At 46.1% G+C, this 27,893-nt stretch overlaps 1 protein-coding gene across 3 annotated transcripts in view; it reads left to right on the top strand.

The window, feature by feature from the left end:
• Window positions 1-27,893, top strand: part of ZBTB7C (zinc finger and BTB domain containing 7C) — a 312,607-nt gene that overhangs the window by 186,587 nt on the left and 98,127 nt on the right. Inside the window, exon 1 of one of the 3 annotated variants that reach the window (XM_029061808.2) lies at window positions 6,085-6,207. The exons of the other annotated variants lie outside the window; for them this stretch is intronic. The gene's annotated coding sequence lies outside the window, so the exon portion shown is untranslated. Of the gene's footprint in view, window positions 1-6,084; window positions 6,208-27,893 lie in introns of those variants that run through there. 3 annotated transcript variants of the gene reach the window in all.

Genomic DNA, 27,893 nt, shown 5'->3' with positions numbered 1-27,893 from the left:
TTGCCCACGGTCACACAGCTGACAAGTGGCAGAGCTGGGATTCGAACTCATGACCTCTGACTCCAATGCCCGTGCTCTTTCCACTGAGCCACGCTGCTTCTCTAAGCACTTCACTTCTCTGAGCCTCGACTGCGAGATGGAGATTGAGATCAGAATCTGATTATCTCGTATCCACCCCAGATCTTACTTAGCAGTGTTTCAGTGCACAATAGATGCTTAATAAATACCTTAATTATTAGTATTAGTATGATTAAATATTGGAATTAGACATGGGAGTCATCCACCATTTCTGGGGTGTTGAACAATCCCATGGCTCCCCAGAACAGTGGGAAAAGATACTAGTAATTGTAACGTATGTTTAGTGCTTACTATGAGCCAGGCATTGGGGTTGATACCATGTAAGAGAAGCGGAGAAGCGGCGTGGCTCAGCGGAAAGAGCCCGGGCTTGGGAGCCAGAGGTCATGGGTTCGAATTCCGGCTCTGCCACTTGGCAGCTGTTTGACTCTGGGCAAGTCACTTCACTTCTCTGTGCCTCAGTTCCCTCATCTGTAAAATGGGGATTAAGACTGTGAGCCCCACGTGGGACAACCTGATGACCCTGTATGTACCCAGCGCTTAGAACAGTGCTCTGCACAGAGTAAGCGCTTAACAAACACCAACATTATTATTATGTAAGCAGATTAGGCACAGTCCCTGTGCCACAGTGTAAGGGGGAGAACAGTTTTTTTTTTTTTTTATCCCCATGAGCAAAGTGATGGGGGGAGAAATAAAGTGACTTGCCCAAGGTGGCACAGCAAGCAAATGGCAGAGCTAGGATTATTTTCTTTCTTTCTTTCAATAGTATTTATTGAGCGCTTACTATGTGCAGAGCACTGTACTAAGCGCTTGGAATGAACAAGTCGGAATGAACCCGTGTTCTCTGACTCCGAGGCCTAGGCTCTTTCCACTAGGCTGTGCTGCTTCCCTATTCTCTCTCTCCCAATTCCTCAGGATGCCCCCCTATGGTGCAAGAGGCAGAGATCCCTGAGGCAGATTGTGGCTGGGGGAAACCATCACAGTCACGCTCCCACCCCCTTCCCTAAACTCCGGAGCAAAAATCCCCCTGAAGCCCCCCTCTTTCCAGCCAGAGGGTGGGAAGGCACAACTTGGGAATCTTCCCAGACAGGTTACCTCCAGTCTGGCATGTGCTGGCTTGGACCATCACCCTGCCAAGAGGAAGGCCTGTGCCACCTTTGTCCCACCCAAGAGCACAGACGAAAGGGCCCTACCCCCAGAGCTGGGAGACAGGGCTGGTCCATTCTGGAGGCAAGATGGTGGAGGATGCAGGTCACCATTGCCATTTTAGCCCCCTTCCCCCAGTCACTGCAACGGTTATTACCACTCTCACAACAACGAGGACTGGTGGATGACAGGGTGAGAACTCGGCAAAGGAACCATTCGGGCCAGGCGGGGCTCTGCTTGGGTGAAGGGTCCTTGCCCTCCTTCTAATGTGCAAGGAATGAGGAGCCTGAAGAGACCTTGGGTGGAACGGCAGGAAGCCCGATCTCCGCTTCTACTAATCCGAGTCACCAGCCTTCCTCCTTCTCCTCCTTGATTAATCAGTCGTATTTACTAAGCACTTACTGGGTGCAGAGCTCTGTACTGAGAGCTTGGGAGAGTATCAGAAAGGGTAGACACATTCCCTGCCCAGGAAGTGAGGTGCCTGGCACACTAAAACCCTCACTGCACGGTCACTGGAGGAAATGCAGAGGGGAGGAAGGGACAGGGCGTGGGTCAACCCACTTCCAGGACCTCCTGGCCTGACAATGCCATTTACTATAATTAGGCCGACCATACAGCCTGATTTAGCTGGGACGGTCCTGGATTTTTGTAGGCCGTCTTGGGCAGTTTTAGAAAAATGTACAAATGTCGTGGAATTGGGCTAAGCTGGTCAGACTCCATTTCACTGACCCCCACTTCAGATGAACGCCTGGGACTTTCGCGTCTCAGCCTCAGCCTGCGCGATACACTCTCGGCTTAGATTCCAGAGCTCTGCCCACAGTAAGCGCTCAATAAATACCATTGATCGACAGCCTTCTGGGACTTGTAGTATCCCATACGCCGCCCCTCACCCACAGAACTGCCGTCTCCACTCTGACAGTCACCGAGAGGGAATAGGTAGGTGGGCTAGTTTATAATGTGGTCCCAGTGTCCCCGACTTCAACCGAAATAACATGGTCAGCCTTACCACAATGCAGGCCGTTTTAGCTGGTCTCCGGTGACACAGACACGCCCCCATCTTATTCAGAGACTTCACTATTCTTCTTTGTGACTCTTTTATAATCCCTTTCCACCTCCTCCCTCTCTCCCCCCCGCCCCCTCGCCCCCACAGCCGTTCCTTCCCCAACCCAGGTCTCTTTGACGTCCATTTCCCCGCTCCCAGACAAGAACTGCCAATGAAGGAGTGAAAAGGGAGGGGGCGAGGGGTGGGGTCCTCCAGTTCATCCACCCAGGGAGGTTTCCACTAGGAGTGTCAGGAGCAGGAAAGACAGTGATTAAGGGGGAGTGAGTGACATTTACTGTCCAGTGCAGGACTGGGCTGGTGTTTGCTGGACAGATTCCAGGCTCTCCCTCCGGGTTATCTGGGACCAGGAGTATCATTTACACAGGCTCTGCTTACTAATTTACCCAGGCACTCCTTAAAAACACAGAAGCTGGAGAAGCAGAAAGGAGTGGTTTTTCTTCGGTCTTGGAGGCAAACCGGCAGGCGTGTTCGGAAACGCCGCCGCGTAGGCCGTCTTCCCCTCTCCCGCCCCTGCCGATCGAACTGCAAGCGCTTAGTACAGTGCTCTGCACACAGTAAGCGCTCAATAAATACAATTGAATGAACAAATGAATGAACTCATGTCCAGTGGCGCTGGGTTCTTTTAGGAGAAATCCGAGGCGTTCGGTCTTTTTGAATCAGCTCTGCCCCTCCTTCTCTCTCCCCGAGATGACTGGCAAATGTATATATCGATAATTCCATTCATTTGTATTGATGCCCGATTACTTGTTTTGAAGTGTACGTATCTATAATTCTATTGATATTGATGGCTGTTTACTTTTTCTGACATCTGTCTCCCCTCTTCTAGACTATATGCCTGGTATGGGCAGGGAATGTCTCTCTTTACTGTTGAATTGTACTTTCCAAGCGTTCAGTACAGTGCTCTGCACACAGTAAGCACTCAACAAATATAACTGAAAGAATGAATGGCCATCAACTGGCAAAATTCCCACTCTATGCACTCTGGTCCTCGCCTCACTGCCAAATCGGGGTAATTTCATAGGAATTTGACCGGCAGTGGACCACAGGACTCAATTGGGTTTTAATGAGGGATTCTGTGCTTGTTTTGGTTAGATGTAGGTCCCTTTCCCATTAAGTCTTTGTGATTTAGAAATTTGAAAAATATATATTTCGCTTGGTCTATTGTTCACCAGATTTGAGAACTGGAAAGGTTGACTCCTCAGCCCTCTGCTGGACCGCATCCCCATTTCTTTCCAATTTTCTATTCATATTTATGATCCTCAAGGGCAGAAAGATGGAGGCTATATGAAGCAGCGTAGCGTAGTGGAAAGAGCCCGGGCTTGGGAGTCAGAGGTCGTGGGTTCTAATCCAGTTACCTCATCTGTAAAAATGGGGATTAAAAAATGTGAGCCTCACGTGGGACGATCTGATTACCCTGTATCAACCCCAGTGCTTAGAACAGTGCTCAGCACATAATAAGCATAACAAATACCGTAATTATTATTATCTTCTTCGAGATGTGAGAGAAGGGAAGGCAGCAGAAAGCTCCAGTTAGGGGATGGAGCATGGCCTAGTGGTTAAAGCACAGGCACCGGAATCAGAAGGACCTGGGTTCTAATTCCGGATCTGCCACTTGCCTGCTGTGTGACCTTGGGCAAGTCACCTCACTTCTCCGTGCCTCAGACCCAGCGGATTAAAATGTCAAATGAGGATTAAGATTGTGAACCCCATGCGGGACAGGGACTGTGTCCCACCTAATTTGCTTGTATCTACCCCAGAGCTTAGAACAGTGCCTGGCGCATAGTTAAGCGCCTAACAAACGCCACAATTATGATCATGGTTATTATTATTCAGTGGTGTGACCAGCCCTGTGGCCCAGGTGGGGAAACCCCTCACCATTGCTTTTAAAGCGTTCAGTCACCTTGCCCCCTGCTCTTCTACCTCACTTATTTCCTACTACGACCCACGTCACTGACTTCACTCCTCTAAAGCCAATCTACTCACTGTGCCTCTACCTCTTCTGTCTCACCACCAAACCCTCACCCACATCCTGAATCCTGCCTGAAACTCCCTCCCTCTTCAATTCCAACAGACCTTCCCTCTCCCCACCTTCAAAACCCTATTAAAATCACATCTCCTCAAGAGGGCATCTCCGACTAAGCCCTCATTTCCCCTACTCCCTCTTCCTTCCGCGTCATCCTTGCCTTTGGATCTGTACCCTTTACTCACCACAACATTTATGTGCATATCTGTGATTTGGTTTAATGTCTGTCTCCCCGCTAGCCTGAGAGCTCCTTGTAGGCAGAGAACATTTCTACCAACTTTGGTAGATTGTACTCAGTGTGGCTTAGTGGAAAGAGCGTGGGCTTGGGAGGCAGAGGTTCATTCATTCAGTAGTATTTATTGAGCGCTTACTATGTGCAGGCCACTGTACTAAGCGCTTGGAATGTACAATTTGGCAACAGATAGAGACAGTCCCTGCCCAATAACGGGCTCATCGTCTAAACAGGGGGTTCTAATCCCGTCTCCTCCACTTGTCAGCTGTGTGACCTTGGGCAAGTAGTTTCACTTCTTTGTGCCTCATTTACCTCATCTGTAAAATGGGGATGAAGACTGTGAGCCCTACTTGGGACAACTGATTACCTTGTATCTACCCCAGCACTTAGAACAGTGCTTGGCACATAGTAAGCACTTAACAAATGCCAACATTATTATTATTATTACCATTACTCTCTCAAGGACTTAGTACAATGTTCTGCACACAGTAAGTGCTCAGTAAAAATCATGGATTGATTGATTGATTGAGACCCAGAGAAATCATGTCTCTTCTTCCAGGAGACTGGGCAATTTAGAGGTGGAATGAAGCCTGGGACTTGCTTGGAGTCTTGGGAATTTCAGAAGACATCCAGTCCAGACCCTTGGATGACAGTCCACAGCATGGGCGTTTTCTGGAACTGTGTAGGATGAGTGAACTTCAGGAAGAATGTTAGATTCTCTGCAACTTTCTGAAAAGCTTTTTGCAGAATTTGTAATACCCATCCGAAATTGGCATCAGGTGTTGTGCTCTTGGCATTTCTAAAGCCCCTTCCTGGAATGATTTGCTCTCGCAGAGGAGAAAACATCTCTTGAGAGCCCGGTTCAGTTATCCGGGTCCTAGATCTCGGGAAAGCCATTTCCACCACCACCACCCAGTCCTGCACCTCAGTTCATCTCGGGAAGGGGGTTGTAATTAGCATCCCCAGAATCACGTAGCTTGTCGTGACCCTTTGTTGGAAGAAGGTCTCATCTGTGTTCTTCTCATTGAGGGCATTTTCCTGTTTTTTACCCATTCGAATTACTACTGTGCTGTGTTTGATTTTGTTAAGTTATGCCCAGAATCTTTAAGGAGAAAACATGTAATTCCAGTAATTTTATTGAGCTCAGGTTTCAGGCAAATGGAAGTGAAATGGCCTTTAAAAAATGAAACACACACACACACATCCCAAAATGAATAAAACAATCACAACCCGTCCATTATTTTAGATAAACGGTGTAAGGCGTTTTATGATAGAGAGCAAGAGAGAGCACGAGAGACCCAGGGGGAAGAAAAAAATCCTGCTTTCATTTCTACTTTTCCCTTTCAAAGAACTTAATTTGCTTGTTATAAAGTGCAGCATGAAAAGCTCCTGGTAAAATTGGTACTTGTCCCACATGGTGCTTAGAGCTTAATAGTACAGGTGGACGCAAAGGGCTAACTGCCAAATTCTTTTGGTTTAGAGGGAGTGGTGGGAGTGAATTCTCTCAACCACTCCTGGATGGCTTAACTTTCCTCACACAAATCAATGACAATCTCCAGGCTGCTGCAGACACCCATGAGCAGATTTACCACTTTATTTCATATAAAGCAAACCAGTGAGTTTTATGATTGGCGCTGGGCTGGAGAAAGGAGATCGAGGGACGTAAAGGTGGGTTTGAATTCGGCTGCCTCTTCTTCTCCTTCTTCGATTCCTTCTTCTTCTTCTTCTTCTTCTTCAGCTCGCAGACTGGGGTAGGGAGGAGACGGCTCCAGGAAGGGACTGGAGAGGAGAAAGGAGGGGAAATGGTCTGTTTTGAAAAGTTTCTGCTGTTGGTTTAACTCAAGAGAAGCTGGCTGGCTTTCCTAATGTGCGGGCTAAACAAACATTTTCCTTTTATAAAGTGATCTTGTTCTCTGGGGTGCTGGTTTGCCTGGAGGAATTCAAGAAGCAGTTTTTTCTCATTCATAATTTGTCACATTCTAAATGGGCTTTAATTGTGGATCGAGCCCACGGCCGAACCTCCCCCCTCCATCTCCTCCGTCCCCCTCCTGCCCCCACTGACTCCCTGGGTTTTCTAGCTGCTTCAGCCTGTTGGCTTAATGTGGAGAGTGGGCCCACTCCAATACATTTTTACAAAGACAGGTTGGAATTTTCAGAAATGCAAAAAAGAAAACAGAAGGGTCTCTGTAGTTGAATAACTCTGCTAATAAGAGAGGCATACACTGGGGGAGAGGCGGGGGAGTGGGGGAACTTAGGTTGATGTAAAAGAGAGTAGAGGGTGATTGAGGTTTGATGATTTTAAAATACATCTTTGACCTTAATTATTGTTCTCTGCAGAATTCTTTTTTAAAGCAAAGCCTTATAAAGTGTATGAGGAAAATGGAATGGAACATTCATTTGATAATCCTTTGCTCTGTGGATTATGTGTGTTGTGCTATAGTGAGGGCTAGGGAAATGATTCACTTTCCTCAAAGAAAGCTGCTTTTAGGCCAGAAATATAAAGTGGTCCATTTCAAAATCAGCAAGTCCATGCCTTTGGTGTTCCAAGTGGCTATTTGGAGCAATCTCGGGGCCAGTTTTCCTTCCTTCTAAACAGGACTGCTGTAGACATGCCCCGGTGACACAGCAAATTCAAACTGTGTTTGTTTTCCAGTGTGTTTGGTTTTGAGTTGTGAGCCTCAGTGATGAGGATGTTGAGAGAGGGAGAGACAGAGACAGAGACAGAGAGCGAGAGAGTGCAAACAGCACAGCAATCCAGTTCCTGTAGGTGACTTGGATCTGAGCCGTGTGCCTGCCTTTTGGATTTTGAGTTGTTTCTAGTTCTGACTGTTGGAAGATTTTGCTGGAGAAATAGAAGGGAGGGAGGAGGAGCAAATAACTTTCAAGAGGGTATGAGTTTGTATTCAATTTTTCAAGGAAACCTCTGACTCAGGGGCTGGGTAAATTTATTTGACATAAATCCCTTCAGTCACTTTTCAGAGGTCTGAATTTCTCCAACCTGGCTGAACCGAGTCTGGAGAGAAGTTCCAGAGGTTAACACAGAGTATTCCAGAAACGGCAATCGGTGTTTCAGGCTCAAAACCCCTCAAATGCGAGTCTAATAAATTTGGATTTTCGAAGGACGAAATAGGACGGAGAGAATTTTGCTGTTTTTCTCTTGCTTTGGTATTGTTGATATTATAGAGGTCTGGCGGTGCCAGACACAAACTGTACCAAGCCGCAGCTTGGCCTGACGCTACTGTCGGTCTAAAGGAAGACTCCCTCCCACACCCCAAACACACCTTCCTTCGGAGCAGGGGTTCCGCAGAGAGGATGGCAATCTCTGGTGCCCGTCTTTCTTCCCAACTCTCACTTCTTTTCCCTAGACACCCAGACAAGGGCTAGTCTATGACTGAAAGAAAATAAACTCCAATCACCACACAAGTACATAAATGGCTTTCAGTGCAGCTTTGACAAATCTATGAAAAGACACCCACAAGTCACACGGTTAACTGGACACGTGGCCTTTCAGGAGAGCAAACCGGACTTTTTGCAAAATAACTGTGGTATTTGTTAAGCACTTGCAAGGTGCTAGGCACTGCACTAAGCGCTGGGGTAGATGCAAGCTAAGCAGGTTGAACACAGTCCCTGTCCTACATGGGCCTCACAGTTATAATCCCCCTTTTAATCCTCCTGTAAGGTGAGGTAACTGAGGTGCAGAAAAGTTAAATGCGACTTGCCCAAAGTCACACAGCCGAAAAGCGGTGGAGCCAGGATTAGAACCCAGTTTCTTCTGCCTTCCAGGGCCGTGCTCTCTCCGCTAGTCCACGCTGCTTCTTGAAAGAAAGGAAGATGCCATAGAAAGATGCTACAGACTTATCGGGCGCCCAATTCTTCCTGCACCCTTTCCTGGTTTTCTTGCAGTTCTTGTCTTTTTTTCCTCTCTGGGCCTGTGCTCCCCATTTTATATACGGAGTCTCCATGGGGCAGTAATTAGTAATCACAAATTCTTTCCAGGACTTATTATAGTACTTCGTACGTTCAATCAATCAGTGGTATTTCTTGAGCACTTAGGGTTTACAGAACAACCTACTAGAGCGCTCACCAGCCGTATGATCGATTGACTGACTTCCCCTGCCTTGGCAGGATGTAGCACGTTGACTTCCGTAGGGACCGGGTTCTGATGGAACATGTGAAGGGCAGGCATCCATCCAGGATGGCCAGCAACAGGCCGAGCCCTAGGCCATGCTTTCCCATCTTGGTCCTCTGAATAGCTGGGAGGGGTCTTACTTCCCAAGTCCTGTTTTCGGGCCTGTCGGATCAGGTGTGCCCCTCGACCCACCCGAGGCTGCGATGGGAAGGCACCCAGAGCGCGTTCCCTCTCCCCCCGACCTCCAAACACACCCAGCAGCTCCGCTCCGCCGGAAGGGGTTCCCGGCCGAGCCAAGAAAATGAGCGGTGCTGAGGCGACGGACCCGCGGTGTCATCCCCGTAGCATGTCGATGACAGTCATTATGTTTCACAAGGCTTCGGGGCCACGATCAACGTTTGGACTAAAAACCCGCAGTGGAATGTCGGAACAGACTTTGGGCAGCAGCGGCGTATTTCTTTTGGATCGAATGCTATCCCTTCTGAAATGTAGTTTATTGATGTTCCGGTATTTCTCCGTCTGAGTGGCCTGGCGTATCTGGTCTAAGCAAACACCGGGCAGCTTTCGAGACGGGACACCATTGAACAGGCTTGACTGTTTTTGCTGGAAAACTCTCCTTCTCTGACTGTTTGCTGAGTTGGAAATCACCGCTTCTTCAGTGAACTTTGTTTTTGAGGCGGCGGCCTGATTAATCTTGGCTTAAATATTGCACTGGAGGGGGACGTGGGTCTTTTTTCTGCGGGAGGGCTTGTCCAGAAAGACCACTGTATCTCTTAAGTTCGAAGGGTCAGGATCACATTGTTCGTCCCTCTAACTCACTGGTGCTAGAAAAGATATATTTTTTCCCCTTCAGATTATCCCAGAAATAAAGGAGAAGAGCCCATAGATGAGTGTCTTCTTTGTGTTGACAGTAATAGCACAGGTGTATAATGGTACAGAAATATCTGTTTGCTCAGTTGCCATTAGATCCACAAACAGACAGGTTGGGTCTGTAAGATAGCCACACAGTTTATTTTCTTTTGGCTGGGAGCTGTCGGGGAGAATAGAGGGAGGAGAATCTGGGTTTGGGAGATCCCTGCCAAGAGTGATTTGGAATCTACATCTTATTAGTCAGAGGCTTTGTTTTTCCTTACTGACACTGCCTGCCTGATAAAAAAAAGAAAACAAAAAACTTGGATGGGATTTTTTTGTTTGGGTTTTGTTTGTTGTTTGTTACACCTCTGCCTACAACCTGGCATCAAGAAGAAAGTGCCTATGTGTTTATAAGTTCTTCCCAGTACCTCACAGTACCCCATGCTTAACAAATGTTCTTCATAACGTTTAACAAAAATAACAATAATAATGGCTCTGATCTTGCTGTGATGGAGGAAGATGAGTAGTTCCCCAGAAGAGGAAAGTTATAATAAGTAGTGGTATTGGTTAAATGCTTACTCTGGACCAAGCGCTGTACTGAGTACTGGGGCAGATTCCAGAAAATTAGGTCAGATACAATCCCTTTCCCAAATGGGGCTCACCATATAAAATAATAAAAACCGTAACTGTGATATTTGTTGAGTTCTTACTATGTGCCAAGCACTGTTCTAAGCACTGGAGTTGATACAAGGTAATCGGGTTAGTCACAGTCCCTGTCCCACATGGGGCTCACACTCTTAATACCCATTTTACAGATGAGGGAACTGAGGGACAGAGAAATTAAGTGACTCTCCCAAGGTCACACTGCAGACAAGTGGTAGAGTCAAGATTAGAACCCCTGACTTCTGACTCCCAAGCCCATGCTCTTGCCACTAGGCCAGGCTGCTTCCCATCTAAGGGGGAGGGAAAACAGGTATTGAATCCCCATTTGCAGATGAGGAAATTGAGGCACGGAGAAGTTATGTGATTTACACAAGGTCATAGAACAGGAAGGTGGCAGAGCTGTGATTGGAACCTAGGCCTTCTGACTTCCAAAGCTGTGCTCTTTCCACTAGGTCACGTGGGGAGTGCTTTCCAGACAGTGTCAGGAAATCAATCGTATTTATTGAATGCTTACTGTGCTCACGGCGTTGTTCTTAATGCTTGAGAGTATAAAATAACAATAATCAGACACAATCCCTGCCCACAACGAGTTTACAGTCCAGAGGGGGAGGCAGACATAAATATAAATAAATTACAGATCTAAATAAATAAATTACAGCTATGTATTTATCTGGGCTCAGCTTCCAGTTTTTCATCATCTCCCCTCTGAGTTGTGGGCTTGGATATCATTGATCTTCTCCCCTGGGCTCAGCACCTGTAGTCCTCTGATCCACTGAACCAGTCTAGTTTGCCGGCCGACTTTTCTCCTCCGTACGATCGGGCCCTGAGAGGCTGGCCTTTTCCCGTCCCTTCCCGGCTCACTCGGACGTGAGAGGATTGAATGGGACCTCAGTCCCACCTCATCGTTATCCCACGACATTTGGATATTTGTAATCCAGCAGGGGGTCAGCTAGAAGTCAAGGTTTCTCCCCGAGCCTGTCGCACTTGGCCGGTGGCAGCGGGTGGTGTTTTTAGGTGTGCTCCTGGAGTGGGGGAGTCTGAGAAACTGGCCTGAGGTTACCCAGCCCCACTAGGCCCTGAGAGAAAGACGATTCTAAATCGGCCACAAAACGAGAGAGGCAACTCCACCAAGGTAGCATTTGTCTTGCACTTTCTGCCCTTACTTCCCCCCTGGCTATTCCAGGGAAAGGGCGCTTTCTTCTGCTTCTTTGCTCACAGATGTATAAAGGTTGTTTAAATTAGCTCTTGGTCCAATTTGGAGTTGGTGTGGGTAGAGCACCCGGTTTCAATGTGTTTTATAACGAAGGGACTGGGAGCCAGGAAAATGACATTCTAGAACCTAGAATTCAACGATCTTCCATAGACAGAGCTCCTTATTACTCGGATTTAAAGAATTTGGGGTTTTCACCAATGTCTCAGCAAAGATTGCTGGTGGCCCTTCTTCTTTCCGCCTGTCACATATGTCTCTCTGCTTTTTATTTCTAGCACGGGAGCCTCGGTCAGGCGCAGTGGATGATGAAGGAATAGGACTAGGAGAAGAAATCAAGAAAAGACCACCAGCAGAGTAGCTGTAATACAATTTTCTACTCCTGAAAAAGGCCTGGGGATAGATTGTAAGCAGGTTCAGATTGCAAGCAGGTATCAGCCATCTTCGTCATTGTCAAAAAATCTATTAATGATAATAGTGGTGTTTGTAGGTTGTTGTTCGTAAGCGTGTGCTGTGTGCTCAGGACTGCACTGAGCGCTGAGATCGATACAGGATAATCAGGTGGGACACGGTCCAAGAGGGAGGGACCACAGGGATCCTGCTTTTACCGATGAGATAATCAAAGCCCTGAAAAGCTAAGTGCCTTGTCCACGGTCACACGGCAGGCAAATGTCAGAGCAGGGATTAGAACCCACATCTCCTGACTTCCCTACACTAGACCACAATGCAAGTGGTGTCTTCCTGGGAGCTGTCAGAGGTTGTTGAGCTTGTAGGTTATGTCCTCTAATTCCACTGTACTCTCCCAAGTGTTTAGTACAGTGCTCCACATAGACTAAGTGCTTAAGGAATGCTATTGATTGATTGATCTGGATCAGTGACCCACGGGATAGCCTAGAAGAGGAGACTGTTTTAATTCTCCATTCAACAGAAGATCTGAATGGATCAAAAGATCTGGCTGGGATAGGATCGCTTTGATTTCTCTGGCCTGGTTTTTTGGCATCCCGGGAACTCCGTGATGACTCCGACAGAGTCACTTCTGGAGATAAACATTTGCGTTGGTGTTGCCAGCTACCTCCCTACAGAATTTGGAAAGCGGCTAGAGGTCCCGGAGAGGTGACGGTTAACTTGGACTCCAGCGGGAGTCAGCCATGGGACTGTGCCTCCTTTTTGGCCTGGAGTCATGGAGGGTCTGGTCCTTGGAACCAGATTCTTGACTTGCAGAGCCCCACGCGGGCCTCCCGTGGGAGGCCGAGTCTGTCCCCGGGCTTGGCCGCCGGGCCCCCGGGAGGTTCCGTCACTCCGCCCACCTAACCGAGCACCTACGCGTCCAGGCGTCTTCCAAGTGGTGACGGTGGGGAGCCCGTGTTTCCGACTGTCCCACCTTCCCCACCTGCAGGGAAGTGGGCCTCAGTTCTCCCACCACCATCTAGTCACCGGCTCCCTCCGGGCGCTGGCCACAGGAGAAGTTAGCTAGGCCATTTGAGGAGATGAGTCCGAGGCTGTCACTGCCCCTCGAGTTGGGAGCTGCTGATCTGTGAATAGCCTCTGTTACAGGGCTATACTCTTAACTTAAATAAGCTAGACAACTTAAATCATGAGCATTTACATCTGTCTGCATCGTACTGAGCTTTCAAAGGGCGATGCCAAATCCTCCCCTTCCCGCCCCTCATGGCATAGTGGATAGAGCATGGGTCTGGGAGTCAGAAGGTCACGGTTTCTAATCGTGGCTCTGCTACTTGTCTGTTGTGTGACCATGGGCAAGTCACTTACTTCCCTGTGCCTCAGTTACCTCATCTGTAAAATGGGGATTGACACTCTGAGCCCCACGTGGGTCAGGGACTGTGTCCAACCCCATTTGCTTGTATCCACCCCAGTGCTTAGTGCAGTGCCTGGCACATAGTAAGTGATTAACAAATTCCAGCGCTTGGTACAGTGGTTGGCCCATAGAAAGTGCTTAACAAATACCCATAATCATTATTTGCCATTTGATGTTTCCCTCAGAAACAGCTGATTTTCTGGGGGAAGGAGATGTCAAAAGTTTCCCTTATCAACTGCGTCTTTTGGGTTCCTATGGAACTGGCCTTCACTTAAATTGCTGACCAACTGGGTAGACATGGATTTGGAGTGCTTTGAGAGCCCATCTGACTGAAAGGTCATCTAAACCCCCAAGATCTGTCTTTTTTATTTTTAAATGGCATTTGTTATTTGCTGACTATAAGCGGGGAACTGTACTAACCGCTGGGGTATATACAAGATAATCGGTTTGGACACAGTCCTTGCCCCACATGGGGCTCACAGTCTAAGTTGAAAAGAGGAAGATTTAATCCCCATTTAAAAGACGAGGTTCCTGAGACACAGAAATGTTAAGTGACTTGCCCGGGGTCACTCAACCGAGGACAAGCGGCAGAGTGGAGATTAGGGCCCAGGTACTTCCGACTCTCAGGCCCATGCTCCAGTCAGTGGACGATGGTGCTTTACATTCTGAGGAAAGCTCTGTCTTTCTGCATGAACAAGCAAATACCTCAGGGGCTATGAGCTACATGCTTGTGCCTGACCTTGCTTCTTCTATCTAACTCTAAGCTTGTTGAGGACAAGGACAGGGGTTTTCGGTCTTCTGGGGTCCTCAGCAGTGCCTGCTGCTCCGTACCCCAGGGCTGCTCATCGCCAGCTCTGGTTACCTCAGAGCTCTGGTATGAGTCTTCCCTCCTTCACTCCCACCTGCCTTCTTCCCACTTCCACCTGGCAGAGGGTGGGGAAGGAGCGGGGTCAGATGGTGGAAGAGAAGGAACAGAACAGGTCGCTTACTCAGAAGCACTCCTCCCTGTTTCAGGGTTTTAGCTCCACAGCCCTGTGGCATGCTATCTGGACGTCTGGGATTTCAGCTGTGCTTTGGGCCCTTAAATCACTATTGTTTAGAAAAAGCTTTGGGCGGTGGCGTTACTGCCTTCGAGCAAAAAAAAAAGACAGAAGGTGAGATGTTCAAACAAATTTAGCACCTCTCCTTACCCAGAGACTCCTCACTGATTGCATCGGAGTTATTACTAGAGTTTGCATCCAAGGAACCCTGAAGGCTTACTTGAGCCGGAAATAGGGCCTCAGTGAAGTAGACCAAAGTAGTAGATGAAACTCCATCAGAGGAGGAAAGATGGCAGGTGAAAGGAAGAGGGTTTGGGTCACCTTCGGGCAGTTAGACACTCTCTGTCCTTTGACAACTTCAAAATAAACCAGTTTGAGGCTAGTATTCTGGGATATTTGGGTATTCTGTGCAACATAGAGAAAATGAGTGTGTATGTGTGTGTTTGTGTGTGTGCGTCGTCTGGTGTGCAGTAGTAAGGAAGAAGTGTGCTGGATAGACCTTGGGACTGGGAGTCATGAGGACCTGGGTTCAAATGCGGGCTCCACCACTTGTGTGCTGTGTGACCTTGGTCAAGTCACTTTACTATTCTGTGCCTCAGTTCCCTCATCTGTAAAATAGGGATTAAGACTGCGAGTCCCATGTGGGATGTGGACTGAGTCCAACGTGATTACCTTGTCTCTACCCCAGTGCTTAGAACAGTGCCTAGCACCTAGTACGTGCACAACAAGTGCCATAAAAAGTAGTAGTTGGAGTAGCAATCATAATAGCAGCATTTATTAAACAACCCGTTGGTGCAGTAATAATAATAATAGTAATAATGACATTTATTAAGCGCTGACTATGTGCTGAGCACTGTTCTAAGAGCTGGGGTAGATACAAGGTTATCAGGTTGTCCCACGTGGGGCCTCACAGTCTTCATCCCCATTTTACAGATGAGGTAACTGAGGCCCAGAGAAGTCAAGTGACTTGTCCAAAGTCACACAGGATGATCAGTGGCGGAGCCGGGATTAGAACCCACGACCTCTGACGCCCAAGCCCAGGCTCTTGCCACTGAGCCACGCTGCTTCTCACGAGGCGCTTGGGAAGTGCAGAGTGATGAAGTGATACGCTCCCTTCCCACAAAGAGCTTGCGTGTGTGGGCAGAGTCCCTTTAAGCGAGACTGCCAGCCTACTTGTGGGTCTCTGAAAGTGACTGGGGCAAGACTGGCAGTCATCAGATCCAGTCCCCGCACCGGAGTCTCTCCCACAGCATTCTGGATAGCAGACACTGTCAGAACAACGTTTCCTCACGGGCAGTAGCAGTAGCTACCGCTTCAGTGGTCGGTTCCAGGTTAGATGGTGTAGTAGATAAAACACGGACCTGGGAGTCAGAAGGTCCTGGGTTCTAATCCCAGATCCGCCACTTGTCTGCCGTGTGACCTTGACCAAGTCACTTCATTCCTCTGTGCCTCAGTACCTTCATCTGTAAAATGGGGATTGAGACTGTGAGCCCCTTGTGGGACAGGGACTGTGTCAAACCAATTTGCTTGTATCCACCCCAGTGCCTGACACACGGTGAACCCTTAACAAATACCACGGTTATTATTATCTCTCAAGGCTGAACCAGGTCAACAATAGTAGTAGTAGTAAATCATTATTATAAATTACTTATGTATTCGTATTAATGTCTGTCCGCCCCTCTAGACTGCAAGTTCATTATGGGCAGGGAACGAGTCTGCTAATTCTCTTGTATTATACTCTTCTAAGGGCTTCGTACAGTGCTCGGCCCATAGTAAGCATTCAATATCGTCGATTGATCGTAGTAGTTTTGATAGTAGTAGCAGTCATAGCATTTATTCAGTTTTGTTCTAAGCACTGGGAAAAATAGATGGTGTGCATTTTTAAATGAATGAATGAATGAATTATTGCTGAACCAAAGCAATGACTCTTGGGGTGGAGATGAAGGGAAATCTGGAGAGAAAGAATAGACAGGATTTAGAACTGACAATGAGAGCTGAAGAGAGTGAAGAGTTGAAGATATGACACCAGAGGTTGTGTACTTTGGGGATAGAGAGAATGGCAATGTTGTAGACAGAGATGTGAAATTTAGGACAGAGGGAAAGGTTTAGGAGAAAAGGTAAGAAATTTGGTTTCAGTTGTGTTGCGTTTCATCCACCAATGGAACGTACATGTCCATATGATAAGTCTTGGAGTCATGAAGAAATGCGGAATTGAGTAGCAGAGGAGAGGTTGAGGCTAGAGAGATAGATTTTAGGAGTCATCTGCATATGATGGTAGCTAAAGCCATGCAAGAGTAAATGCCGAATGAGACGGATTGGACACCCAGAACAGAGAGCCTTGTGGGACGAGAGGAGCAAGAGGAGTCAGGGAGTGAAACTGCGAAGGAATGGTCAGAGGGAGGAGGAGAATTAGAAGGATATCCGTGGGCAAACCCAATATCTGTTAGTGTTTTGAAGAAAAGAGAGTAGTCAAGAGTGAGCAAGATGTCAAGGAGAATATTAGGACTGAGCAGAGTCCACTGCACTTACCTCTGAGGAGGTCGCTGAAGTCTCAGCGGAGTCAAGGAGGTTTAAACCTGACTGTAGAATTGGAGTAGCAGTGAAAGCAGCAGATGCATACAACCCATCCAGGGAATTGTGATCAGGAATGGGAACAGGAAGAGGGAGGCAGCCGAAGGGAGCCTTTTGAGTAACAGTGCGGCCTAGTGGATAGAGCACAGGCCTGAGAATCAGAGGGCCTGGTTTCTAATCCTGGATCCGCCACTTACCTGCTGAGGGATCTTGGGCAAGATACTTCACTTCTCTGTGTCTCAGTTACCTCATCTGTAAGATGGGGATCAAGACTGCAAGTCCCATGTGGGACGAGTACTGTGCCCAACCTTCTGTCTACCCCAGTGCTCAATACAGTACCCGGCACATAAGTAAGCACTTAACAAATACCATTAAGAAGTAGAAGGATCCAGTGAAAGCATTTGTAGTATAGAAGAACTTGAACAGGGTTGAAAGCAGAAGGGAAAGAGCTATCTGAGCGTGAGAGGTTGAAGAAAACAATAAGGAAGGGGAGAGGAATGAGACTGTTTTGAAGAGGTGAAAGGAAGTGTGGGGCTGTGTAGATGGGAATAGTAACTGGTGAGACAGGGACCCCCAAAGTTACCAACGACATTAGAGAGCAGCAGCTCGATCCAAGCAGGTATTTTCTAGACCTGGTAGAAACCTGTCTTTCTCTCCCCATCCCTCTCCGTGGCACTTGAATCACTGGAGATTTTCGAGATTCCTGTGAAAACTGACCGTGAAAAGCCGAGCTTTCAGCCCACACTGGATTTCACAGTTCCCTAATTTAGGTTTCACCGCTGATGGTTTCAAAAGGGCATGTGGTCTTCCCGATGAAGTGAATCTCCCTCGGTAAGACTTGCATGATGTTGAACAGATAGGCCTCGGGAACAGAAAATAAAAGATGATACTTTTATCGTTTAGGGGAAATAGCATAAAAAAAAAAATAGGTGACAGCAGAGTAAGAGCATTTTAAATGGCATTTTTTGAAAAAGCTGAAATAATAAATAAATTGTATCTCAATTTAGTGCAGTCGCTAAATGTTCTAGTGTCTTTCATTACTGAATTGCAGGCCAACCTGGTGGATGAATTCCCAAATAGGTTGGCCAACTAATCTGTGGATCCTGGGTAATCATTTTAGGTGGCCATGAGCAACAATCTGCCCATTCCTTAAATGCTGAAGCCTGGAATGATTTAAGTAGTGGGGGGGGGGGGGGGGGGAGGGGGTATCTGGAATGATTTAAGTGGGGGGGGGGGAGGGGGTATTGGTGGGGTGTCAATCAGCCAGTAGTACTGATTAACTGTTACAGTGTGTAAAGAACTGAAACAAAATTTTGGGGAGAGTACAATCAAGGTAAAAGTCACAGTTCTTGCCCTCAAGGGGCTTACAATCTACCAGGAGAGCCTGGCACAAAGTTATATGCTTATAGGAGGGAAAAAGAGAAAGGAAAGTTGCATAGTGAATGAATAAGTGCTAAAGCAATAGAGTATGCAAATCCATATGAACATAATTGCTGTGGGTTGCTGGCTGGGAGTGCATTAGTGCTGAGATAGACTTGGGTGGATATGATCTAGGGAGAAGAAAATTTATCGGGGAATGTGGACTCTCTTTCACGAGTACAGCAGACAACCTCTAACAGCATATGAATCGGGCCAGCACCTCCCCCGAGACACTTTGGAGGTACTTTCTTGCTGGCTCTGCCTGACCCTTTCTTCCTTCTCTCCCGCCACTCTCCACCATGTTTGTTATCTCCCTTCCCATGTTGCACAGACAAATGGATCGACATGGAAAACCACTACTGGTCAAAATATTTACCCTTTCCCTGAATAGACAGTGCTGCCTAAATAAAGATGCTTTTAATTATCCCAATCATTCAATCATCTTTATTGGGCGCCTCCTGGGTGCAGAGTACTGTACTAAACACTTGGGAGAATAGAACTGGGCAACACGATTCTCCATTCCAAATCCATTTTCAAACAGTGGTACTTATTGAATGCTTACTGGGTGCAAAGCCCTGTGCTAAGCACTTCACAATTATCCTTCATCTGTACCATGTCACCTCACCTTACAAACTTTAACTTCGTAACCTCATCATCAATGTCGTTAACCGTGACATTAATTTACTGAGCGCTTACTATGTGTAGAGCACTGTATTATGGAGAAGCAGCATGGCCTAGTGGAGGGAGCATGGGCCTGGGAATCAAATGGTCATGGTTCTAATCCTGGCTCCGCCACTCGTCTGCTATGTGACCTTGAGGAAATCGCTTGACTTCTCTGTGCCTCAGTTACCTCATCTGTAAAACTGGGATTGAGATAGTGAGCCCATATGGGACAGGAACTATGTCCAACCAGTCTGCTTGTATCCACCCCAACTTTTAGTACTGTGCCTGACACATAGTAAGCACTTAAGGAATACTGTATTAACTCTTGGGAGAGTACAATACAACAGAGTTGGAAGAAATGTTTCCTGCCCACAGTGAGTTTATGGTCTTACCTCCTCAGGAATTGTATCATCTCCAAACCAAAGTCAGAGATAGGAAGTCCTCGTGATGGTAAATTAGCTGCCTAAAACCTTTAGAGTCAATTTAAGAGAAGAATTGGGCTGTAGGAATCTTTTGTCTATTTCTCTCTCAATAAGCCATTTGGGTCAATGTTTCAAAACCTATAAAATAGTATTATTTAGTTAATCTTTCATTAAAATTCCAATCAGAGTTGTCTTCAATTTTCTATTCAGACATCTTAGCAATATTCTTATCTTTCAACCATGCACATTCTCTTGCAAAATCATTTCGATATAATTAAACATAATTAAAACAGATGAGCGAGCTAACTAGAAACAAAATGCTAAGTAACACCAAGGTGATTCAGTTGGTTTTGTAATTGGCTTTGGTTGCTGTGTTGCCATTTGGGATTTTAGAATTTGCAATTTTCCAAGAGTGAGGAGATGTATACAGACAGTTCCTAGCATGTCATCTTGTGCCACCACAGAGCTTTCTTACAACATTCAGATCTGGGCGATACAGCAGTTCAGGTTTTGCCACAGGTGACTAAAATATGCAAGGGAGATCTCAGTGCTTCCCTTATTTCCCAAATCTGTACTGAGTGCCCGCTCTGTTTGGAGTACCGAGTAGCTCCTGAGGAGATTACTGAGAAACCAAATGTAGTTCCTGTCCTTTGGCTGAATACAGCCAAGCCTGTAACCCAAACATCTTGGTGCTCTTCACAATTTTTCTATTCTAAGCAATTTTTGCCAATTAGAGTAGACCAAAGTTAACTCAGATGAGGCCATTTCTAGATCCCACCAGTGGTTCATCCAGCCTCGTATTACATCTCTCACTCTGGCCATGGGATTCTTGGAGAAGGCTTGTGATCAATCCAGTCAATCAGTGGTATTTATTGAGTACTCACTGGCTGTGTAACGCTGTTCTAGGCACTTGGGAGAGAACAATTGTTAGTAGATACCAACCCTGCCCTCAAGGAGCTTACAGTCTAACAGACGATTCCTTTCTGGACATTCATCTCCCTCATGATTCTGAAGTTCCTTCCGGCCAAATGCCCCTCTGGACTGAAAGTCCCCCTCTCGACTGGAAGTTTGTTGTGGGCAGGTAATATTATATTATTATGTATCGTTATATTACACTCTCTCAAGCATGAAGTACAGTTTTCTTCCGCACACAGGTGCTCAATCAATACAGTTGAGTGATTGATTGATTGAAGACTTGGGACAATACCAGGCCGAATTCAAAGGGGAGTGGGACTAGAGATTTTTCCTCATTCTGAGTTTCTCCCGTTCATTACCTATGGCCTGCTCTGGGAGCAGGACCTTAAAGACTTTCCTGGCATTGAATTCACCAGGTCAGGGAGGGTGAAGGGAACAAAAGAGAAAAGAGATAAAATTTCTGCACCATTTACTTTGACCCCATAATGCTCTCTAGTTTTCCTGGTTCTCTTTCCAGGGCTTTTTCCCTCTTTTACATTTTGCGGTTCATTTATTAAATTAACTCAAGAAATAGGCTTCCGTATCCAACTAACATAATCTTTTCAATCTCTGCCCTTTGATCAGGCTGACACTAGAAATCTCAGATGCATTTTATATAACACCTTTCTCTGAGGCATTCTAGGGGCCTTGTGATCACTAATCTATGTTACAGGTTCCCTTATCTTTTAGATTAACGACTTTCTATCCTTCCTCCCCCACAGCTCTCCCAAACTCCACTGTTTCCCACCTCCCTCCCAAAAGAGTGTGCTTAGTTCTGTGGGTTAGCTCAGGAGAAAAGAGATTCACAAGCAGGGATGGGTAAGGAAGGAGGGGGTGAAGGGTAGGGAGTCGGGGGTGGGGGGAGGCATTATCAGTTAGAAAGGGAGGTAGAAAGAACAAGGGCCTGGGAGTCAGAAGGATCTGGATTCTAATCCTGCTTCTGCCACTGTGACCTTGGACAAGTCACTTCACTTCTCTATGCCTCAGTCACCCCATCTGTAAAATGGGAATTAAGACTGTGACCCCCCCATGTGGCACAGGGACCGCGTCCAACTTGATTAGCTTGTATCTATCTATCCCAGTGTTTAGTATAGTGCCTGACACGGAGTAAGTGCTTAACAAATACCGTTTAAAAAAATGGTTGCGATTGGATTGGGTAGGAGGTGATGCTAACCAACCGCTTTACAGCCGGAGGTCTTAGTGCCCCACCCCCATCTTCATAAGTCCTCAATTACTTCTCCCAGTTTGTGTCATCCATTTACGTAGCGGCATCCCCGTGAGAGGAGAGAAGGAATGGAGAATTGCACGGGTTTACTGCAGCGGCGAAACAGAATGGTCAACTGACTTGTCGAGAGTCATGTACGAGATGGTCATTGAGAAAGAATTCGAAAAGGGGGCTGAGAAATGGGGCCAATATCACCTGTCCTTTAATTTTCCTCCCAGTCCTGTGCTTGACCAAGCATGGACAAAGCTGACTCAGATTCTAACCCTGAACAACCTGTGAGCCTCGTGGGGGCAGGGACTGTGTACAACCTGATTATCCTGTTTGACCCCTGTGCTTAAGACAGGACTTAGCACATAGTGAGTGTTTTACAAATACCATTATTATTATTGGATGCCATCATTTAGAACCACAGTCCAATTGTCCAGGTAATACATATTTTGCCTAGTTTATTGAGCTTACATTCAAATATGGGTATTTCTGCATGGAACAATATCCTGTGAATTATTGCTTTGATTTAGAGCACCAGCTCATTTTCCTCTCACATATCGCCTTGCCCTGTCCTCCCAAAATTAGCCCAGCTGGCTCTGATCTCAGCTCCCCAGACCTGTTCAATGAGAGTGAAAATGAGCAAAGTGTATTTCATCCTACACTGGGAGTATACAGTGAGAGGCTCTTAAATTTACGGCACAGGCCATCCTGAGATAAAGACTCGCTGGTATTTTTTTTCCTTTTTGGCTTAGTGGGACTACTCTGCTGGAATGTTTTATTTTGTTGTCTGTTTCCCCTCTTCTAGACTGTGAGCCCGTTGTTGGGTAGGGATTGTCCCTATTTGTTGCTGAATTGTACTTTCCAAGCACTTAGTACAGTGCTCTGCACACAGTAAGCGCTCAATAAATACAATTGAGTGAATGAATCAACGGAATACTTTAGCCCTCAAATATTTAGAGTAGCATAATTGAAGCAATTAATCCATCTTCACAGATGAGGGAAATTAGATAGAAAGCTTCTTCTACTCAACCTAGGTGGAAGATGCAGTGGCGAAGTTTGAAAAAGATCCCCTTTCCACTGCTATCCCTAACTCTGTTTTACGACCCTATTGACCTTTAAAACTGGTTTCTAGGCTACTGAGTTCAATAGCACCGTCATATATCCATCTATTCCATTCCACCAACTTAAGGATGGAAAAGACGCATCAAGCAAAATAAAACAAAGCCTGCTTTTTTTTCCCTCCATAATTATTCCAACTCCCTAGAAGATACACAGTGCGATGTCACTGCCAACGACCTGTACGAACTGGTGGAACAGGATCACAAGCTTCCATGGAGTCCCTGCGGTAGGATGCGATGTGGAGTTATTAGATCGAGCCCCTCGGCTGGCTCTCTTTGCCGCAGAAAGGCCAGAGGTGATCGTTGCCTTCAGGGAATGTAATAAATGAGTCTGGTTCTGCCAGTCGGTCTGTCGGGTGGTTTTTCCCAGTGGAAAATCCCTTATATTTCATAGATGATCGGGGACTGAATGGATTATTTTTTCCTCTTCCATTTGTATACCTAATGATTTAAATCCTCCTCATATTGATGAACGTTTGTCTGGGGGAACATAGTAGTCATGGTTATAGGAGTAATAGTAATAATAATAATAATAATAATAATAATGGTATTGTTAAGCACTTATTATGTGCCAGGTACTAACAAGAAGAATAGTTGCATGTGCTGTGGACTAGGCACTTTAGAAGTACGGGGTAATTAAGTGGCACATTCCCTGTCCAGAAGGAATTTGCCCTCTAAATGGGGAGACAATCATAAAAATATTTTCCACTCTATGCTTATAACTTTTCCTAGTAAGAGTAGGACTCCCAGGACAATAGGCATTGAATAAAGAGAATGTGAGAAAGTGTCTGCTATATTGTACTCTCCCAAGCCCTTAGTACAGTGCTCTGCAAACAGAAGGCACACAATAAATATAATTGCTTGATTCAGATTCACTCAGTTCAATTTACTCTGCCCCCAGCCCGTTCCCCATGGACTTTACAAAGCAGCTGTATGTCTTGTATACACAAACATGTGTGGAACCTAAAGAGTCCCACAACTTGAAGGATGAGGAAATGCAGGAAAGACTCTAGAAGCCAAAAATAAAAGTGACCAAAAGTGTGGACACCTGGCTGAGGGAAAGTGGGAGAGGAATGTTCAGCTTGGAGAAGAGGTAGGCGAAAGAGACAATGAACTGTTTTTTTCAAGCCTAGGAAAGGTTTTAATGAGAGGGGCAATGTGCAGCTGTTTTCCCTCTCCATGAGGGATAAGGGAAACAAACCTTCCCGAGTTACAGACTTTCTGGAAAGACTCACCCAAGCAGGCAAAAGAATCTTTTCAGAACACTCATTCACATTAATCTATCAATCAATCAGTGGTATTTATTGAGCACTTTCTCGGTCCAGGGCACTGGACTAAAACCTTGAGAGAGTACAGAAGAGTAAGTAGGCACGATTGTTGCCTTCAAGGAGCTTCCAATCCCACGTCCAGGAGGCCTTCCCTGATTCATTCATTCATTAAATCGTATTTATCGAGCACTTACTGTGTTCAGAGTGCTGTACTAAGCGCTTGGAAAGTACAGTTCATCAACAGAGATGATCCCTACCCTAACAACGGGCTCCCAGTCTAGAAGGGGGAGACAACAAAACAAAGCAAGTAGACGGGCTACCATCAAAACAGATAAATAGAACCATAGATAAATGTACATCATTACTAAAATAAATAGAGCGATAAATATGTACAAATATATACAAGTGCTGTGGGGAGGGGAAGGGGGTAGAGCAGAGGGAGGGAGTAGGGGCAGTGGGGAGGTGAGGAGGAGCAGAGGGAAAGGGAGGGCTCAGTCTGGGAAGTCTGATTAGCCTGATCAATTCATCAATTTCCCCCCCCCCCTCCACTTTTTCCCCCATTTATTGCCACTTCAACAGTTCCAAGTCACCTAAGCACTTGGGTACTCACTCCTGGCCCCCATCCAGTACCACTAAGTAGGATTAGCATGGTCTAGTGGAAAGAGGACAGGACTGGGAGTCAGAGGACCTGGGTTCTAATCCCAGCTCCACCACCTGTCCGCTGTGTGACCTTGGGCAGGCAAGTTACTTAACTTCTCTGTGCCTCAGGTCCCTTGTCTCCAAAATGGAGATTCAATCCCTGTTCTCCCTCCTACTTAGACAGTGAGCCCCAAGTGGGACCCGATATCTTGTCACTATCCCAGTACTTAGTACAGTGTTTGGTACATAGTAAGTGCTTAGCAAATACCACAATTATTATTTGTATTTGTATTTTGAAAGTCTTTTGCTCTCGCTACCTGGCTAGTTTTCAAGGTCCTTGAGGGCAAGGAATGTGTCTACTGATTCTATTGCATTTTCCCAATTGCTTAGTACAGTGCTCAGTATATTGTAAATGCTCAATAAGTACCACTGATTGTTTGATTGATTGATTGGGATGTTCACCTTGAGTGATTTTGGTCATGTTCTGCCTGGAAGTTGTGGGAAGGATTCTAGAAATTCCCGAGTGCGCTCCAGCCACCATCCTTCCTCTTTCACTTGTCTATGTAACCTTTCTGTTATTGCTATTTTTACTTTTTTGCTTTTGGCACCTTTACTTTTTATCTCATTGTTTCTCTGTTTTTAAGGGTTTGTCCTGTCTCTGCCATTCAACTGATAGCTCCTTGATGGCAGGGATGGGAAGCCACAGGGTCTAGTTGTAAGAGCACAGGCCTGGGACTTGGGTTCTAATCCTGGCTCTGCCTCTTGCTTGCTGTATGATCTCGGGCAAGTCACTAGACTTTTCTCTGCCTCACTTTCCTCATCTATAAAATGGGAACTCAAGACCTAGTGTCCCTCCTATTGTGAGCCCCATGTAGGACAGGGATTGTGTATGACATTAGTTAGCACGTAGTAAGTACTTTACAAAGTAGTAAGCACCACATCATCCTTGCATTTGGATCTGTACCTTCTGGCCACTTGACACTCCCTCAACCGTCCACCTCACTGCACTTATGCACATATCTGAAATTCACTTATTTATGTTAATGTCCATCTCCCGCTGTTGCCAGTAAAATCACTGTGGACAGGGAACATGTCTACCCACTCTGTGGTGTTTTTCCAAGTGCAGTGCTCTGCATACAGTAAGGTCTCAGTAAATACTAACGATTAACAAATACCACAGTTATCATCATCGCTATTATCAGGGACTGGGCCTGAAAGGTTCTGTCAGTCACAGGCCAAAGAATGATCCTCAGGGGTGATCCATCCCACATCAGTCTTTTCAGTTCCATCAACCCATAGAGACAGCAGTACCATCAGCAGCATTATGTGAGAAAGCCAAAGATAACTCCGGGTGGATAGCTCTCCATCAGTATTATTGTAGAAAGTGGAATCGGCAGGGTAGCCTCAAACAAGCGAGCATTTTGGAATGTTGCCCTTTTTTTGATTATGGCTTAAGATACTGGATTATACACCAAGGCTATGGATTTGTAGATTTTTTTTAGTCCAATGTACAGCATCAAACACAGACAGACGCTCCTCCAGCTGATTGAATGGTATGTTGCGATTCTGGTAGGTGCCATATGGAGGGACTAGAAATCGGAGACAGGCTCCCTCCTCTCAGCCCCCAGATCACAGATCTCAGTGGCACTTCCACAACCGATTTATTGTGTTCCAAGGGAGGGGATCCATCTGCATTGCTCATTAGCACATCTGCGCTGACTGATTCTGAAATTAATTTAATTCTGATTTCCGCTCTGTTCTTTTCTTCTTTTTTTATCCTGTCCCCTCCTTTAGCCCCTCCTGGCCATTACAAAAACAATTTAAAAAAACCAACAGATCCATTTTAAAGACACACCTTCCTAGAACAAGTTAATCAGGAAAGCTCATTCTAAAGTTTAAAGTTCTCAGAGCAGCACAACCTTAATAGGATGTACGTTCCAAGAGGAATGCTTTTATTCCTGTGTTTCTGGTTACATGAGCAAATAACATAACAAACATCATCCCGAGAACTAAAGCGAGCATGTCAACCACAGAGAATGTTCAGTTAGTTAATGTTGCTACAGATGATGAATTTTAGAACAGCATTTCCAGATTTCATTTTTTGCCCTGCATACTCACACTGTAACACAAGTTTCAGATGTGTTTGCTCTATGAAAAAAAGTCTGAACGATCAACAGGTTGTCTTGAGCATGAGAGTGAAGTGCACACTTAGGCTCCCACAGATGTCTACACACATGTAGCACATGTACATAGGTAGTACATACAGCACTGTTCTGGTTCTTGCTAAATCACAGTAACAGCTCAGGTAGAGTGGTAATTGAAAGACTTTGTAATTTTAACTTTATGATTTCTGTCTCTAGAAAGATAGATTTGCTTTCTGTTATAGAGATAATAGCAAGGGAAGTCTAGCTGTGAGATGGCACATTCAAATTACAGTCCTCTGTCTAGTTCAGCAGTCAAATGTACATTGTAGCAGTCATCTATATATAATCACTTCACCAGCCATACACTTGAAACTGAACTTCGGCCCCTAAACTTTATTCTTAGTAACATACTAAATGGTCCAGTCAAGGGCCTTAAATCTCCCTCTAAATGGCTCTCAAAGAAGGAGGAAAACAAAGCAGTTTGCATTCACTCCCGGAAAAGCTTGAGAGTTTGTTTTTTTTTTTTTCCCCCCCGCTAAAATGGCTTTTGATGTGACCAGCTGTGAGGCAAAAATAAAATGGAGCTTCCTGGGGCGCCAACAGGTGCCTGCGACTCTTCATCCCCTGGAAATATCGCCGCAGAGGATGTCAGGAAGTTCAGGAAAGATTGATCTTAGTCAATCAGAATCATACGGTGCTTGGGTCCATGGTATGGGGGAGGATGTGGAGGGGGTTTGTGTGTGTGTTGGGGGGGCAGAGGGGGACGTTATGGTGCAGTGAAATCTGGCAGGTCTGGAGGAACAAGAGAGACTCATTTCATTTCATTCATTCAGTCGTTTTTACTGAGCACTTACTGTGTGCAGAGCACTGTACTAAGCACTTGGAAAGTACATTTCGGCAATGGATAGAGACAGTCCCTACTCAACAACGAACTCACAGTCTCGAAGGGGGCACTCCCCATGGCCCCGGGCTGACAACTCTCAACACCCCAGACTAGGATCTGAAAGAGCCCTTTCACTTCCTACTCAGGCTCAGGGACCAAGGATGCCAACATTTCTTCCCAGCCATCTTTTTTTTTGTGGTATTTTTAAGAGCCAGACCCTATGTGCCAAGCTCTGTACTAAGCACTGGGATAGATACATGCTAATCAGATTGGGCACAGTCCGTGTCCCAGAAGGGGCTCCGAAAGACAAAGTAACTGAGGCACAGAGAAGCTAAGTAACTTGGCCAAGTTCA

Source organism: Ornithorhynchus anatinus, chromosome 3, assembly GCF_004115215.2.
Source record: "Ornithorhynchus anatinus isolate Pmale09 chromosome 3, mOrnAna1.pri.v4, whole genome shotgun sequence".
Classification (NCBI taxonomy): Eukaryota; Metazoa; Chordata; class Mammalia; order Monotremata; family Ornithorhynchidae; genus Ornithorhynchus; species Ornithorhynchus anatinus.
This window is presented reverse-complemented; position numbering and strand designations above follow the sequence as displayed.